The 15599-nt window shown below is 46.1% G+C and overlaps 1 long non-coding RNA gene across 1 annotated transcript in view; it reads left to right on the top strand.

Annotated features, from left to right (window-relative positions):
• LOC144313381 (uncharacterized) overlaps nucleotides 1–15172 on the top strand; it is a 30320-nt gene extending 15148 nt beyond the window's left edge. The window contains exons 2-3 of the long non-coding RNA XR_013379039.1: nucleotides 9464–9697; nucleotides 13817–15172. This is a non-coding gene — a long non-coding RNA (uncharacterized LOC144313381). The remainder of the gene's footprint in view (nucleotides 1–9463; nucleotides 9698–13816) is intronic.
• The last annotated feature ends 427 nt before the right edge of the window (nucleotides 15173–15599 follow it).

Here is a 15599-nt window from a genome sequence, read left to right as displayed (position 1 = left end):
TTTTTTAAATCAAGAGTAATCATGGATGTACTCTCGTGCATCTGATCTGAGCATGGACAACAGCTAAAAATAACCAAAACAAGCAAACAAACAAAATCCACAAACCATTTGAAAGGCGCAACCACTCAGAGCAAAACTATGAAAACAATCCCTTCCGTAGAGAACACGTGTTCTAGGTGGGCCCGTGGCGAGCTGTCTTCTCCATCCTGCCTTCTTTCCTCTCTGACTTATTTTTACTTTCTGTTTGAGTTGGCTTGGTTTTATTTTGCCCTACATGGTCTTTGCAGTCAGCCGCTGATAGGGTGGCCGGAGTGAAAGTCCATTCTGCCCACGCTCCGCGGAGCTCAAAGCCAGTGTTGTCAAGAATCGCTTGACGTCAAGGCTGACTTTTAAATTTGCCAGAAAGGCTTTCTTTGGAGCGAGGTCTGGACCGTCACGTTCTCTTTTTAGAGAGCTACTGCTGGCTGCAGGAATTCGAAGCCCACAGGCTACATTTCTAGATTTTCAATGCATCGCATAGATGGGCAGAGGGACCTCAGACGTCGCCATTAGTTTGTTTTTTTGTTTTGTTTTGTTTTTTGCATTAGCACATTTTCATGTGCCATTCATATATTTTCTTCCTTCTACCCACTGTTCTTAGAAAACTCACTTAAAAATAATTTGTTTCTTTCTTGTTTGAATGTCACAGATTTAGTCACCTTGTGTTTTAGGATGAGCTCAGATTTTAATAGTTTTATTCAATTGAAAGCCTATCTTTGGCTTGTTTACGCTTTCAAACAGGCCTCTCTGAATGTGCCTCTCGAATCCATCTAATCACCTCGCCGAGCTCCTACTTTCTGACACAAAATGACTTTTGAAACATTTTCATTTTCCCTTTCTATTTAATGTACTCCAGTCCACTTTTTTTTTCTTTTCCTTTCCCTTTTTTTTTTTTTTTTTTTTTTTTACAGTCCGTCATGGAGTATTTGTTTACCAAATGTTACTTTTCTTGGATCGAATCTATTTTTGAAGAGCTCAAAAGCAAACAACTGTTTGAAGCTGTCAGGCTTCATTTTATTTATGCATGAATAACACAAATAACTGGAAAATGACCTAGCCTGTTTTTCTCAGATTTAGATAGAAAAACTGCTTCCGGGCAATGTTTATGCCAAATGGCTCATGCCAAGTTTCCAGTTTCAGTGCCAACTGGTATTTGCAGCCAAGTTGTAAACCTTTGGTAAACATGGTTTAGAATAGACTCGCAGACCCAACCTGGATGGGGGTTCAAGTGGGACTGGTGAGAATTTACTGAGAATAAAGTTTAGCAGGAACAAGAGGGGAAATGGGCTGGCTGTGAAGAGCTCCCACCAGAACTCGGAAAATATATAAATGATGTTTATGACTGAAATCCCAGTAGACTCATTTAGGCATTTTCTGTATTTCCTTTGCCACCAGTTTGAGTAGCTCGGTGCTCCAAGGGAAGCAGCCAGCAGCCTTGTTCAGCCTCCAGGGTGGGGACAGAGGCCTTGAAAATTGCACAATGTGGATGCTCACTGTGTTCCCATGCATCCATCAAGATGTATAAGAAGGAATCAAACATTTCCTTTTAGAATCTGCTCAGCGATATTCATTCAACTCAGCATCCTCTCTTCTGACACCCTCCCTCCAGCATGTTCTCTCCAAGACCTGAGGGAGATCACACATGTCTCGAGTTCCTAACCATCTCATCTATAGCTTCCCACTTCCTTGGAGTAACACCCCCACTCTTGACTGGGACTCCAAGACCCAGCAGGTGCTGTTCCTTCTGTGTATAAGCTCGTTACGTCCCTCGAATCCCTGTGTTAGGACAACTGTTGGTGATCCCCAAAATTCATATGTTGAATCCTAACCCCCATTATGATGGTGTTGGGAGGTAGGGCCTTTGGGAGGTGATGAGGTCACCTCATCATGGTGGAGTCCCCATGATGGGATTACTGTCTTCATAAAAGAGACCTCAGAGAGCCCGCCTGACACCACCCACCTTGTAAGGACACAGCAAGAAGGTACCATCCATGGACCAGGGAGTGGGGTCATGAGACCCCAGAGTTGCTGGGACCTTGATCCTGGACCTTCATCCTCCAGACAGTGAAGAAGAAGCATCTGTTGTTTGAAAGCACCCAGCCTGTGGTGTTCTGTGACAGAGCCTAAGCAGACAAAGACCCCCATTCGAGCTCTCAGGTTTGAGCGAGACCAACACCCTTGCCTGAGCTTGTTCCTGCTGCTGGAGTTTGGCTGTCTCTGTGTGGGACATGGTTTTTGCCTCTTACTTGTCTCATTCCTTCTTGCTGCTCAGGTCTGAGGTCAACTGGCATGGCCTCCGACAGGCATCTCCTAAGACTCATTTAAAGTAGCTCCCACCTGCCCAGTGCGACCCCCCAATATCTCCATCTAATACATTCTTGGGCTTTTCTTCACTTAGGTGAGCTTGATAGCTTAGTTATTTAATTACTAATTGGAGCATAAATGTGATTAGAATGCAAATTTTATAAGAGCCTGGACTTTTTCTACTGTTTCTTAGTATATTCCTAGGACTGAATAACCCAGAGAGTACTCAATAACTCTTTGTTGAATGAGACAAATGTTTATTAATCCAACATCTCCTATTTACAGGGCAAAATGCCCAGAGCTGGGGTGTGGGACTGAGTAAGATAAAACGATGCTCACAGAAGAGGTTGGCTAGCTGTGTCTCCTGTGAACTTGGTCTCAGGAAACCAGCAAGGGGCCAGGCTGTGCCCAGAAGGCCCAGGGCTGATATCACCTGGGCCCTGGGTCCTGCATCTTGACTCTTGGATGCTGGGTCCTACTCCTGCATCCTGAGTCCTGGATTCTGGGCTCTGTGATCCCATTCCCTACATCCTTGGTCCTGGGTCCTGAGTTCTGAGGTCCTAGTCCTACATCCTTAGTCCTGGATCCTGGGCTCTTAGGTCCTGCTCTTATATCCTTGGTCTTGGATTCTTGGTCCTGGGCTCTGGGTCCAAGGTCCTGTATCCTGAAGTTTCTGCCCATCCCCCCTGGCTTCCTACTCACTTGGCCCTACTACCCTTCCCAACATCTGGCTGGTACAAGCTGCTGTCTCTGTCTCCATCCAGGGTTGTGCTTGGACCTGCAGATGGCTGCAGGTGCCAACAACCAAGGACCCAGGCCTGTATCCCAAGGAAGATTGGTGGGGAAAACACATCTTCATAATTTGTTTTTTTTCCTTGAAGAGGCAGGTTTGCTTTTTTGGGTTTTGGCTTGATTGATTCAGTTATCACTCGACCTGAAGGATATCCTCTCCTCTGAAGTGTGAGTCCTCCCGGGTGGCAGTCGCAACCCTGGTGGGAGTCTGAGCCCTGCCCAGGCCCTCCAGGGAGCCGCGCCACAGAAATAGGGACCTTGTGGGCATGTGGTAAGAGGCGTCTCCACTGGTGTTCAAAGTTAAGTAAAATAAAACAAAGTACATAAAGTAAAGTAAAATAAAAATAAAAGTAAACTATAATAAAATAAAGTGAAAGTAAATAAAGTAGAATGAAATAGGATAAATTAGCCTGACCCGAACTAATATAAAACAGAGGGACTGATCTCTGAGTCTAATCCGCCTGGGCTTGACTACAATTGCTGTGAAAATCCTGTTCCTACTTTTGAGCCTGAGGCTCTTGGGCACCAGAGGACCTAACTCCCTGGGGACTCCAAAGGGGACAAGATCCCTTTTCTTACGTCTGGGTTTGTGGTCCTGGTTATATTTGAAGGCCTGTGGTCCCTGTGACAGATTCTGGAAGACACTGCCTGGGACCCGAGCAAGCTGGGTGTTGGGCAGAGCTGGCCGCGTCACCAAGAGGAAGCGGGTATCCAGCTCCCAGCTCCCCCGGCTGCCTCTCCCCGCCAGAGTGGGCGCTGCCCCATGGCACGTGACCCCCCCTCCCCACCGGCCAGAAGCCTGCTTTCCGTGCCTGCCCAGTGAGGGGTTCTCCAAGGTGACTTCCCATCGCTTCAACTCCAGGCTTCTGTGGAGCTATTGAGGGAAGGATCTCGAGCGCTTAAAGCGTTTTGTGGGAATCCTAACACCGGTCACAGGACAGCAAGTGTCAAGGCACACGAGAAAACGTTTTGCCAGATTTCCACTCATGCCAATCTCTATGCAAAATTTCGTACTTCACTACTGTCCTCCAACCTTTTAACAAAAATGCAAAAACAATTCCATGTCTTAAGTATGAAGGCATTAAAAATATTAGAGCATACTGTCTTGGGTTATTTTGCTGACACTATAAAAAAAAAGAGAGAGAGAGAGAGAGAAAGTTCTTGCAAGCCTAGTGGCAGTTAGGGAGTATTGTCAAGTCAGAAGGATGTCAAGACAGATGAGCCCCAAGTTCAGCTAGAGACGTGGCTGTTACCGCCCTAAGGAGATGTTGTGGCCCACATTTCTAACCGAGAGTAATCTCTCTGCTCCCCATGTAGCTTCTAGGGTGCTGCTGCTCTGCTGGCGCTCGGCTGCCAGGCATCGGGAGGGCTTTGATGTGCTCATCCAGCAACAAGACAACATCAAAAGGAGCCCCTACTCTGGTAGTGGGGGTGCGGGAAGGGGGTACAGACGCTGTTTCACATGCCCTTTGCTGAGAGAGCCTCTGAGTTTGGAGTCTCCGGGGCTGCTTTGAAAAGCAAGTTCCCGAGGAAAGAAGCCAGAAAGTTCTCTGAAAACAGTAGTGGGAGCTAATCTCTAATAAAACAAAACATTACCATTCATCTGGAAAGATTTCATACATCAAATGCAAGTTCAATAAAGAAGACGATTTGATTAACCGATGCTGACTTCCTTTTTAGTATTGACTTTGAAAGGAGTTCACAGCTATAAAAAGGCCAGGCACTGACTTGAAAGCCATAGACGCTGGAGATAGAACTGAGGACGTATTTACAGGGGGGCTGCACGTCACAAGCGTGTTTGGGGAAAAGGGCTGAATCAGCGCTGATGAATTTTAAGTAATGGATGAAGAAGTAAATGATAAATTCAAGGCCCAAATCCCAACATCGTGTAAAACTTGCTGTATTTAGCATGTACAGGGCCTGGACCATTTCAAAGAAAAAAATGTTTGAGCATAGATGACATACAACGTGATGGTAGTTTCAGGTGTACGACATAGTGATTCCACTTCTCTCCATGTCATGCTCTGGTCTCCCAGGTGGACCCACCATCTGCCACTAAGCTGCACTATTACCACCTCACTGAGTATATCCCTGTGTTGCACCTGTTACTCCCATGACTTCATTGTCCGGTAGCTAGAGGTCTACACCTCCCATTCCCCTTCACTCATTTTGCTGAACTCCTCCCTCCCCTCTGATGACCATCTTTCTGTTCTCTGTATTTGTGGGTCTGTTTTCTAATTTTTGTGAGTTTATTCTTTTTGTGTTGTTTTTTAGACTGCATAAATGAGTGAGATCATATGGTATGCGTCTTTCTCTGCCTGACTTATTATATTTTTTTAATTCTTTTTTTTTTTATTTATGATAGTCATACAGAGAGAGAGAGAGAGAGAGGCAGAGACACAGGCAGAGGGAAAAGCAGGCTCCATGCACCGGGAGCCCGATGTGGGATTTGATCCCGGGTCTCCAGGATCGCGCCCTGGGCCAAAGGCAGGCGCCAAACCACTGCGCCACCCAGGGATCCCTGACTTATTCTATCTAGCATGATATGCTCTTGGTCCATCCATCCTGTCATAAATTGTAAGGTCTTATTCTTTTTTAATGGCCAAGTGATATTCCATTGTATGTATGCACCACATCTTCTTTATTGATTCATCTACTGATGGAGTCTTGGGCTGCTTTCATATCTTGGCTACTATAAAAAAAATGCTGCTATAAACAGAGGAGTGCATATATCTTTTCAAATTAGTGTTTTGATTTTCTTTGGGTAAATAGCCAGTAGTGGAGTTTCTGGGTCATGGGGTATTTTCAAGTTTTTTGAAGAATCTCCATGCTGTTTTCCATGGGGGCTGCATCAACTTACATGCCCACCAAGAGTGCACGAGGGTTCCATTTTTTTCCACACTGTCACCAACACTTGTTGTGTCTTGTCTTTTTGAGTTTAGCCATTCCTGCAGGTGCAAGGTGATATCTCATTGTGGCTTTGATTGGCATCAAAACCTGGTCTGGGCCATTTATTTGAACACAATTGACAGCTATCTTTTGCTTCGTGGTAGCTAGAGATGCCCCTGGCTCATTCCCTCTCCATGTTTTGCCTGAGGCCCAGAGAACCCCAATTGCACAGTTGCACATAGCCTGGCATTTTAAGCAGCCATGCAACCTCTCTCTTCTAGCCTGAAAATTCAGGTATGCTGGAAGTGTTGTCTCACATAGAGACTTGGAGGTAGGGGACCCAAACATAGTAGGAGAACTCAGTTCTCTGAAGACCTGAGAGAGCCACACTCTGCCATCCTTAGGGTGGAAACTCATCCTCATGGTCCAAAAAGGGGCGGGGGTACTGGTCATCACATCTATGTTCCAATTAGCAGGATATGGGATAATATAAAAAGACTCATTTTGAGGAACACCCTAGAAGCTGCCACATGGCACTTTCCTTCACATTTAGCTTCCCTTTAGAGGGTCTATTATGGGCATTTGTCAACATAAAATCCAGGAGTTGGAACATCAAGAGAAGGAATATTAGAGGACAATCATCAGTCTCTATTGAGATGAGAACAGCTGATGTAGAGAGAGTGCTCAGCCCCAGGACAATGAACAATAAAATGAAAAATAATGAAAAAAAAAAAAAAACAACATTGTTCAGGTTGGTAGACAAGATTCCAGCAAGAGCAGGATTCTGTGGGCAGGGCCGAGACCCTATAAAGTCGACAGAAGGGAAATTATTAGAGCTGAAAAAAACCTGTGGATCCTGCTAGAAATGATCCAGAAAGATGAGCATAGAGGGGGAGCTTTTCTCACGGTTGCTATGGGTTCTTAGAGTTGTAAGAAATTTGGATTCATCTCTTTCAACTTCTAGCAAAAAAATTCTGAATAAACTTGAGTCGTGCCTTCAATCACTCCCTCGGTGGACATTTCTTGAGCCGTAAATAGGCTGCCATCTCCGGAAATCAGCAAACAGGAGACTCTTGCCCTTGCCTTGTTAACACCCAGTGCTAGTTAAACAGATTTCCACCGCTTCTCTAGCCGGTAGTTAAACTGGCATTTACAGGCGTTGCCGTAACAACGGATTGTAAAGTTAGACAGTCAGTTGATTTCCGTAGCTATCCCCAGGAAAATAGTAAATAAACATGTCTAGACTTATCCATATGCATTATCACTTTTACTAATTGATCGAGTCACCCGGACATTCTTGGCCCTCAATGGTACTGAGTTGACTGGAGGTTTACGTACGTGTCTGAGTCACAGAACTGAACAGATGGATGTGTGGTTTTCACTTGGCAATTGATTCGTGTGGTGTTTAATTCATTTCAGGACTTTTAAATGGTGCATAATTTAGGTTAAAGCTTCTGAGCGGCTCTTGACTGCAAAGGGGCCTCTCCTCATGGAACAGGTGTCTACGACCATGTGCTTCTGCTCTGCATCCCCGATTGACACCAAACTTCAGGAAAACTTTGGAAAAGATTTCCTCTGTATTTATTTAGGAGATTTATGCTGGGCCTTTACAATCACTGTAGCTCACAGCTCTGGGGAAGAACAGGCATATTGACAAAACATGGCACCGAAGAGCGGAAATGCAGCCCAATTAAAACGAGGCAGCTGATTTCACGGAGGCCGTGGGACGATTTGACCAGAGTTCCTGTTTTAGCTCAGTTGGGTCTACTTCGAAAACACCCATTCCAGCGTCTTGGAGACTTGTTCAAAAGGCATGTCACCCTGCCTTTTAATTAAGTTAATTTAGTGGGTGGCAACACGGCATTTGAAAGTAGAATTGCATAGAATATAATAGATTAAAATATTGTAGAATATAATGGAACTGAATCAGATGGAATAAAACAGAAAATATCAGGGAATCTGGCTTCAATAAGACTAGGGAAGGTTCTATACAACTATGTGGGCAAGTAGATGCTCCTGGTGACCAGGGTGAGCCTGGAAGGAGCAGCGATGGACCATCTTCCTGGTCCAATTCTATATGGTGATGGAGATTTCCCTTCCTTCCCTGCTCCTGTCCGTCCTTCTGTTCCTTCCTCCCTTCCTTCTTGCCTTCCTGCCTTCCTTCTTTTTTCCTTCCTTTTTTCCTTCCTTTGTTCCTTCCTTCCTTCCTTCCTTCCTTCCTTCCTTTTTTTTATTCTTTATTTTCCCCCCACTCTTATATCAAGTCACAGTTGCCAGGACACTGACTCCAGTGTGGACCATCCCTCAGATGTTCACTACAAGCAGAACAGGAAGATAATTATTACACTTACAATTATACTTTCCAATTCCAAAGAAGCTGTGTAACCTTTCAGAAGTAGCAAAGTACAATTTCAAGTGAACTTTCACTCATTTATAAAAGTACAAACTTCCAAGTTCCTGATGTCTCCTCCTCTGGCCCCACCACCTTTTGCAGGAATGGAAGCCTTTAAAAAAACAATCACTCTACATCGGTCCTCCTGCCTAAAAAGAAAATAAAACTTCCTTTTGCATAACCAGTCACAAGCGTTTGAGTCCGATTTGCAGGCCCGCACTGTGAGCTAGGTTGAGCCTTGGATCTGGAATCCAAAAGGAGCTCATCAACCCACTTATTAAAACAAACACGTATGAAGCCAGTGTGCATCATCAGGAAGGGGATGGAAGTCAATCTGAACAAAAATTGGTCTAGCTCCTGCCCTTATGGGGTTTGCTAGCCAGAAGGGAAGCACACATTCGTCCATTAGGACGATTTATAAAACCCAGTGTATGGTGCCTGCAGCTGACAGTGGGCCACGCACGTGTGGGGCTGGGGGTTCTCAGGGGAATCTCTACTTTTCTGTTCCATTTTGCTGCGAGCCCAAGACTGCTCTGAATAATAAAGTCTACTTAAAAGTAAGACAAAGGAACAATGATAGCGGTGAAACAATACAAAATTGTAACCATGAAAATGCTCACACAGAGAGGTACCTACTACCACCAGAGGAGATTTTTTAAGTGATCTAATTTTTCCTGTTGAACCTGATGTCAAAATAAAGAGTTGGTGTAGACTAAGAAGACAGATGATGTTCTGGCTGGAGATGGGAGCATGACTGGGAGGGAGGAGGGGCAGACTTGGGAGGGCTCTAGAATAGGGGGGACCCCCTGCCTCATGGGGTTGGGCCAAAGAGAGAGAGAGAGAGAGAATGAGAGAGAGAGAGAGAGAGAGAGAGAGAGAGAGAGATGACCCCAAGGGAGGACACCACACCGGGGCAGGCCGTAGAAGCTTGAAAAGGATTTTTTATCTCATGCTGGTGGGAAATTGTTTAAGACTTTGAAGCAGGGAAATGCTGTAACAACACCGGCTTCTTTTAAACATTTTGTCCCCACTGTCTTCTGTTTACAGAGGCGGACGCTGCCGAGAAGCACACAGATCAGTGCATTTTCACACGTGTACCCGGGTCACTTCACCACCCAGGTCAGAACGGAGACTTCTGTCCACGCCGGGAGCCACCTGCCCCTGCCCGGGCCACACCACCTCCACCCCTCCGACACTCACACCGCCCCGACTCCGCGGCTGTAGTAGGGACATTTGTGTGCGGAACCGATTGTCGATGTGAGCGATCTGATGAATTTGAATGTGTGTGGAGCAGGACAAAGCACACAGGACGCGGACACCATGTGGTCGCAGCCGTCTGAGGTTCAGGCTTTATTTCTGAAAGAGTGGTTAGGCCTCATTCTAGAGTCTAGAGTGGAGACAGGCCCAGGGCCTGGCAGTAAGCCAGAGGAAAGCCCTTCGCTGTCGTGAAGGAGGGAGCCGGGTGGGCAGGCGTTCTGGGGTAGGCTCCATGCAGCCGATCCCGAGGGGCAATCCTGCCCCGGCCGACAGTCACTTCTGAGATCCAGAGCGAGACCCCCAAATGTCGGATGCCTTGGGTCCCTCCTCTGCATGTGGCGAGGCCAATGGTGCTGTTGGTTCCATGCAAAGCATGAACCCGGTAAGAGGCGTCAAATGCGGTGACGGTGTCGGGCACATGGCGAGTGCCATCCGAGCACTAGCTCTTGTTGTGACGAGGGATGTTGGCAGGACCCGTTTCAGCATCGCGTATTTTCCACGCACGCACACCGAGTCGCCACTCCACACTGTTGTGAGAGAGGAACACAACCCGGGAGACACACATGTGGGAATCTTGCCATCAAGGTTCCATGAAACCGTATTTTGAGTTAGAGAAACACTCCAGGAAAGTCTGTTAGACGCCGAAAGGCACGTCTTTGGCCAGGGGACAGTCCAGCAAATGCAGCCTGTATTCTGAATCTTTACAAAACAACTTTATAAATTTCCCTTTACCTGCTGGTGGCCACTTTCATAATTGCTGGTGCTGCTGCCCAGAGTATGAAATTAAACACTTTTTTTTTTTTTTTTGGCAGAAAAAGCCTCCAGCTGATTTTTCTCTCAAATAATGTGGGGTGATTTTTAAAAGAACTCAGACACACAAAATCCTATCTTTTTTTAAGGCTTCAGGAAGGGGTCTTCAGAAAGAGTGAAGCAAATCCAAAATAAAAGAACCTTTTTCTTCCTTCTCTCTTTCTTTTTTTTTTTTCCCCCTTTTAAACATTTTAAGCAAACTGTATATATCTGGACTCTGCTAGGCTGGTGGGATTTCTTTCTGATTAGAAGACAAATCCTATTTTTGGATTCCCCTCTTTCTCTATATCCATTTTTATTTCTTAAAAAAAGAAAAAGGGTTAGCTGCCTGCCAGGGCATGGCACCCTGGTCTTAATAGAGAAATCCGAAATCTAGGCCAGCGAGAAAACGAGTCTTTGAGGTCTCCACGCTTCACCATGGGACGCACTTGGCCTTGGCCTGCAGCCCTTCGGAAAACGCGTTCCCCTCGCGCGGGGCCTGCCCTGCTGGCCCCCAGCCCGGCGCTGCGGGTCTCATTAGCTCTTCAGGAATTCTCAACCCACCCCCGAATGTGGTCCCACAGGAGCCTGTCAAGGCCCCTGCTTTTCAACGCTCTGGGGGAGCGGAAGGGGACACTTTCGAGATCCCAGACGGACTGGCATGGGGCTTGGAGCAAGACGGAGACACCCAGGTAGCAGGCCATGAGGGAGGCAGACAAAAGGGAACAGACCCAAGCCACTCCTTCTAGCAACTTCTGAAAGTCACCCTGTGTGTATTTTGAGAACAGAGGGACAAAGGAAGAGGATAAACTTTTAAAGAAGGAATGACAACGCAGCGCGACCATGAGACACAGGCGGTGCTCCCCGTGGCCCGAGCTCGGGCCTCCTTATGAGGGTCTCTGCAGAGCAGGGAGCAAATGCTTCAGTAGAATGTTCCTAACAAAGTGCACCAGGGCACCCACAGCACGTGCAGAGTCCTCTCCTCGGGGCGGGTTGCATCTACAGGACAGGCTTCTCCCCTTCATGCCATCCTTGCACCTGCTCGGCCTGGCTGGCGGGCGCGGGCTGCCTCTGGGTCTGCCTCTCCAATGCTCCTTGCTGCTCCCCAGCTCCCAGGGGCCTTTTGCTCCTGAGTCTGGCTCTTCCACCCCTTGCGCTGCTCCAGCCGTTGGGGCTGGTTTGCTGGCTCTGCTCAGAGTAGGTCTGCGTGGTGGGGGGAGGAGTGAGACAGCATCTGATAGGCGGTCGCTAGTCTAGAGCCTTGGAGGTTTTGTTTTTTTGTTTTTTTGTTTTCCTAAAAACATTTCTTTGTCCTCATCAGTCTTGAGTTTTATTACAAATGCATCCCCAACCTAAACTTTTTAAAAAAAGAGTTAGCCCAGGGACGCCTGGGGGAGCTCAGCGGTTGGGCACCTCCCTGCAGGGGCCTGTTTCTCCCTCTGCCTGTGTGTGTCTCTGCCTCTCTCTCTCTCTGTGTCTCATGAATAAATAAATAAAATCTTAAAAAAAAATTAGCCTGGCTTAGGTGTGTGCCAAGCCTTGAGCAGGGAGTGGTATGGCCAGACCCCTTGAAGGATGATGAAGTTGGTGTGGAGGAAAGTGCTGAGAAAGCAGTGCCCACCTTCGGCTCTGGGGTTGCCTCACCTGAAGCCCAGGCTAACCTATTAGGGCTTATTACCCTAACTCATTTATGTTTCACTTTGAATTGATTAAAATATTATACCTATTACATGCTCAGGACCCCAACCTAGACATGCCTAACGCTTCAAAGATACAGAAACACACGGAACCAAGGATTTATAATGAAATGTGATAGCTGCTGATGAAGCCATATTAAAATAATATGGCTACTGAGGACTTAAATGCCTCTGGTTTTTGAGCTTCTAAGAGCTGAGACCAGTTTTACTGGGAGTGTAAACTCATGGTAGTAGGTGGAATGAATTTTCGGCCTCCCCATGCATCTTGTATTCTTCAATTGAATAGTCTTGGCCTTGAGAGTATCTGGTTTGGAATCTTGGCTCAACCTCCTGTTAACAGTCTTGTAAACTCAGTCAAATTATTGAAACTCCATGCCTCAGTTTGGGTGCAACTCAGCCGACATGTTGAGTAAAAGCCAACATGTTGAGTAAAGAGGGATTTTTACTTTTCTGCAAAATGAGGATGATAAAACAATATTTAACTAATAGGTTGTTCTGGGAATGAAATCAGTGAGTGCTTGCGACGTGCTCGGGTCAGTGCCCGATCCACCACGAGAACCAGCACGCGTTAGTTCTGGGGTGGTGGTGGTTGCTCTTGTTACCATTGTAGGTGGATGAACTACCCGGTCATCTCCCTGCCTGTGTGAAAAATCATCCTGGAGTCAAGTTGCACATTCTGGAGACTCTCAAACTCACTAGTGTGGATGGATGATGGCCTGTTCGCCACATCAGTAAAGGCTTACTGATCCACCATCAGACCCAAGTTAGACTGATGGGTGTGATAAAACTTTGGGCCAGGGGAGTTCCAGAATCATTCTTATAAAAGATACCAAAAACACTTATCAAGAAAAGATGACCTGTCATAATTAAAAAACAAAACAAAACAAAACAAAAAACCTTCTAGGAGGGGGAAATAAATACCCACAAATGATATCAACCATTAGATCGGAATACTGGTCTTGGAATCCAGCTGCGTTGCCAGTCTCAAGGTCAATCCATTCCCACTGGCTAAAACCCTGGGCCTATTATTATAGGATCATATCTTGCTAGAAGTTATAAAGACCAGGTGCCGTGCAATCTTTTGTTATCTGGAGAGGCAGGGAAGGAGAAAAAAACATTTTTTTTTTTTTTTTAGGATTTATTTATTCCTGAGAGACACACAGAGAGAGGCAGAGACACAGGCAGAGGGAGAAGCAGGCTTCCTGTGAGGAGCCCGATGTGGGATTCGATCCCAGGACCTTGGGATCACACCTGAGCTGAAGGCAGATGCTCAACCGCTGAGCCTCCCAGGCATCCCAAGGAGAAAATCTTTTATCTGTCAACTCGGCCAATCCTGCATCCTTTATAGTTAAGAGTTTATGCTTCTGTGTATTTATTTCATCTTGCATATTATCCCAGGCAACAAACAAATGCCATTGGATGTTTTAATATTTTGACTGGGATTCACCTTAGCTAGGTCATTTAGCTCACTAGGTGCATGTTATAGAATGACTTGTGTCCCCGTCAAATTTATATGCTGAAGCCCTAACTCCCCATGTGGAGATGGGGCCCTTCAGGAGTTAGTTAGGATTAAATGAAGTTATCAGGGTGTGACCCTGACCCAATAAGCAGACGAAAAGACACCAAAGAAGTATCTTCCCTTTCTTTCCACTCACAGAGAAGAAGGGCCTCATAAGGACACAACGTCTGCAAGACCGGAAGGGAGTTGTCATCAGGAACCAACCCCCCCAGCACGTAATCTTGGAATTCCAGCCTCCAGAACCCTGAGAGAGAAATGTCTGTGATGCTCTTTTACGGCGGCCGAGCTGACTGACGTAGCGCTTTCCAGGTTTCACATGATTTCGGCACCAGAAGGCTCACCAGCCTGTCTGCTTCACCAGAGCGCCTCTCTTCAACTTTCATGACTCCTTTCTCCTGTTTCTTGATGCTTCAGAGACGGTGCCTCGAGAGCTTAGACTCCCACTGACACTCTCCTCCAGGCTATTCCTGTTTTCTAGGCTCTTTAAGACTTTACTAAAACTCTTCTCAAGTCCCTTAGAACTTCTACACGCTGCTGTCCCAGAGCCGGTGCCCCTTAGGTCAAGATTTGTCATGGCAACAGCCTGCTTCCGGTACTCCCATCTCTTCTGGTGTCGGGAGCTGCATAGCACATCCTCCGGACGTTGCATGGCATCCAACAAGAGCAATGATTTGTCTCGTTCCTGGATCTGTGATTTGTGCAAGCCCAGGATGTGGTCTGGGGTGATCTGTGAGGACGCACTCCTAAGATGGCGCCCCAGCATGGCTGGCAAGGTGTTGTGGGGTGTTGGCTGGGAGCTTGGCTGCGGTGGACGGCTGAGGGCTGTGGTCACTTTTCTGTGGATCTCTCCTTGGGTCTTGGACTTTCTCCCTGAAGAGAAGAAGTAGGGATGACCGTTTCTTGGGATCTGGATCTAGAACCTGGCAGTTTCCTTTCTACCGTAGTCAATGGGTCAGGTTGATGCAGAGCACAGATTCAAGGGGGGGGGACAGACACCCCACATCTTGATGGGAGTAGTGTTAGGAATGGAGGGCTATGTTTAAAAACTAACCATATTTTAAAAAAGCAGAAAAACTTAAGGGGTCACATTTATTAAATTCGAGGGCATGATGCCCTCAACAATAGGGAAATTATTTCACATTTTTAAAAATAAAAGCCACTTTAAATCGTATTATTCCTTTCAAAGTAAAGAGCATGCAACAAGAACTTGAAAATTAAATCAACTAACCCATATACTGATGGCTTTATCTCTGATTCTGTGACAGTGGTCCACCGAAAGATATGTAAATTTTAAAGATTTCACCCCAGCTAAGGGTCAACTCCATGATCTCGTTTCCTCATCTTTGAAGTAAAAATGGAATCAACCCTACAACTTGACCTTACGACCCTTGGACTGTAACTAACTCATGTTCCTCTGAAGGTTTTATGTTCCATCACTTAACCCGTGGAGCTCAAGTTGCAACGTTTTAAAGTATATAACCAATAATTTATAAATAACCGTAGCTTTTTAAAAATTTATATACTCTCAAAATGAGCATGACCTCCAAGTTCAAATACCCAAGGAAATGGCTTTTTGGAGGGCCTGACATAATAAGATTAAATTTAATTTTAAATTTGCATTTAATTTGCGGTTGGGTTTGAAACCACTTCTTGCCAGGCAAAGTGCTTTTTCTCCACAGCCTTTATGCCTCTGCTGCACTGGCCCATAAAGATGCCAGTGGAATCCCTCACCTTTCTACCAGGGGTCCTTAAGTAATTTTAGAAACATGTTTTATTTCTGACTTTTTGAAAGCAGGAATAGAGACAAAGACACCTCAATCAATGGCTCAAGGACACACGGAAAGGCTCTTCTCTCTTTACGAGTGTCCTCCTCTCAGTGCCAGGCAGGGCTGTTTAATTGACACTTTGCTTTTAGAAAGCA

Source organism: Canis aureus, chromosome 5 (genome assembly GCF_053574225.1).
Source record: "Canis aureus isolate CA01 chromosome 5, VMU_Caureus_v.1.0, whole genome shotgun sequence".
Taxonomy (NCBI): Eukaryota; Metazoa; Chordata; class Mammalia; order Carnivora; family Canidae; genus Canis; species Canis aureus.
The sequence above is the reverse complement of the archived record's forward strand: the minus strand, read 5'-3'. Positions and strand labels throughout refer to the sequence as shown.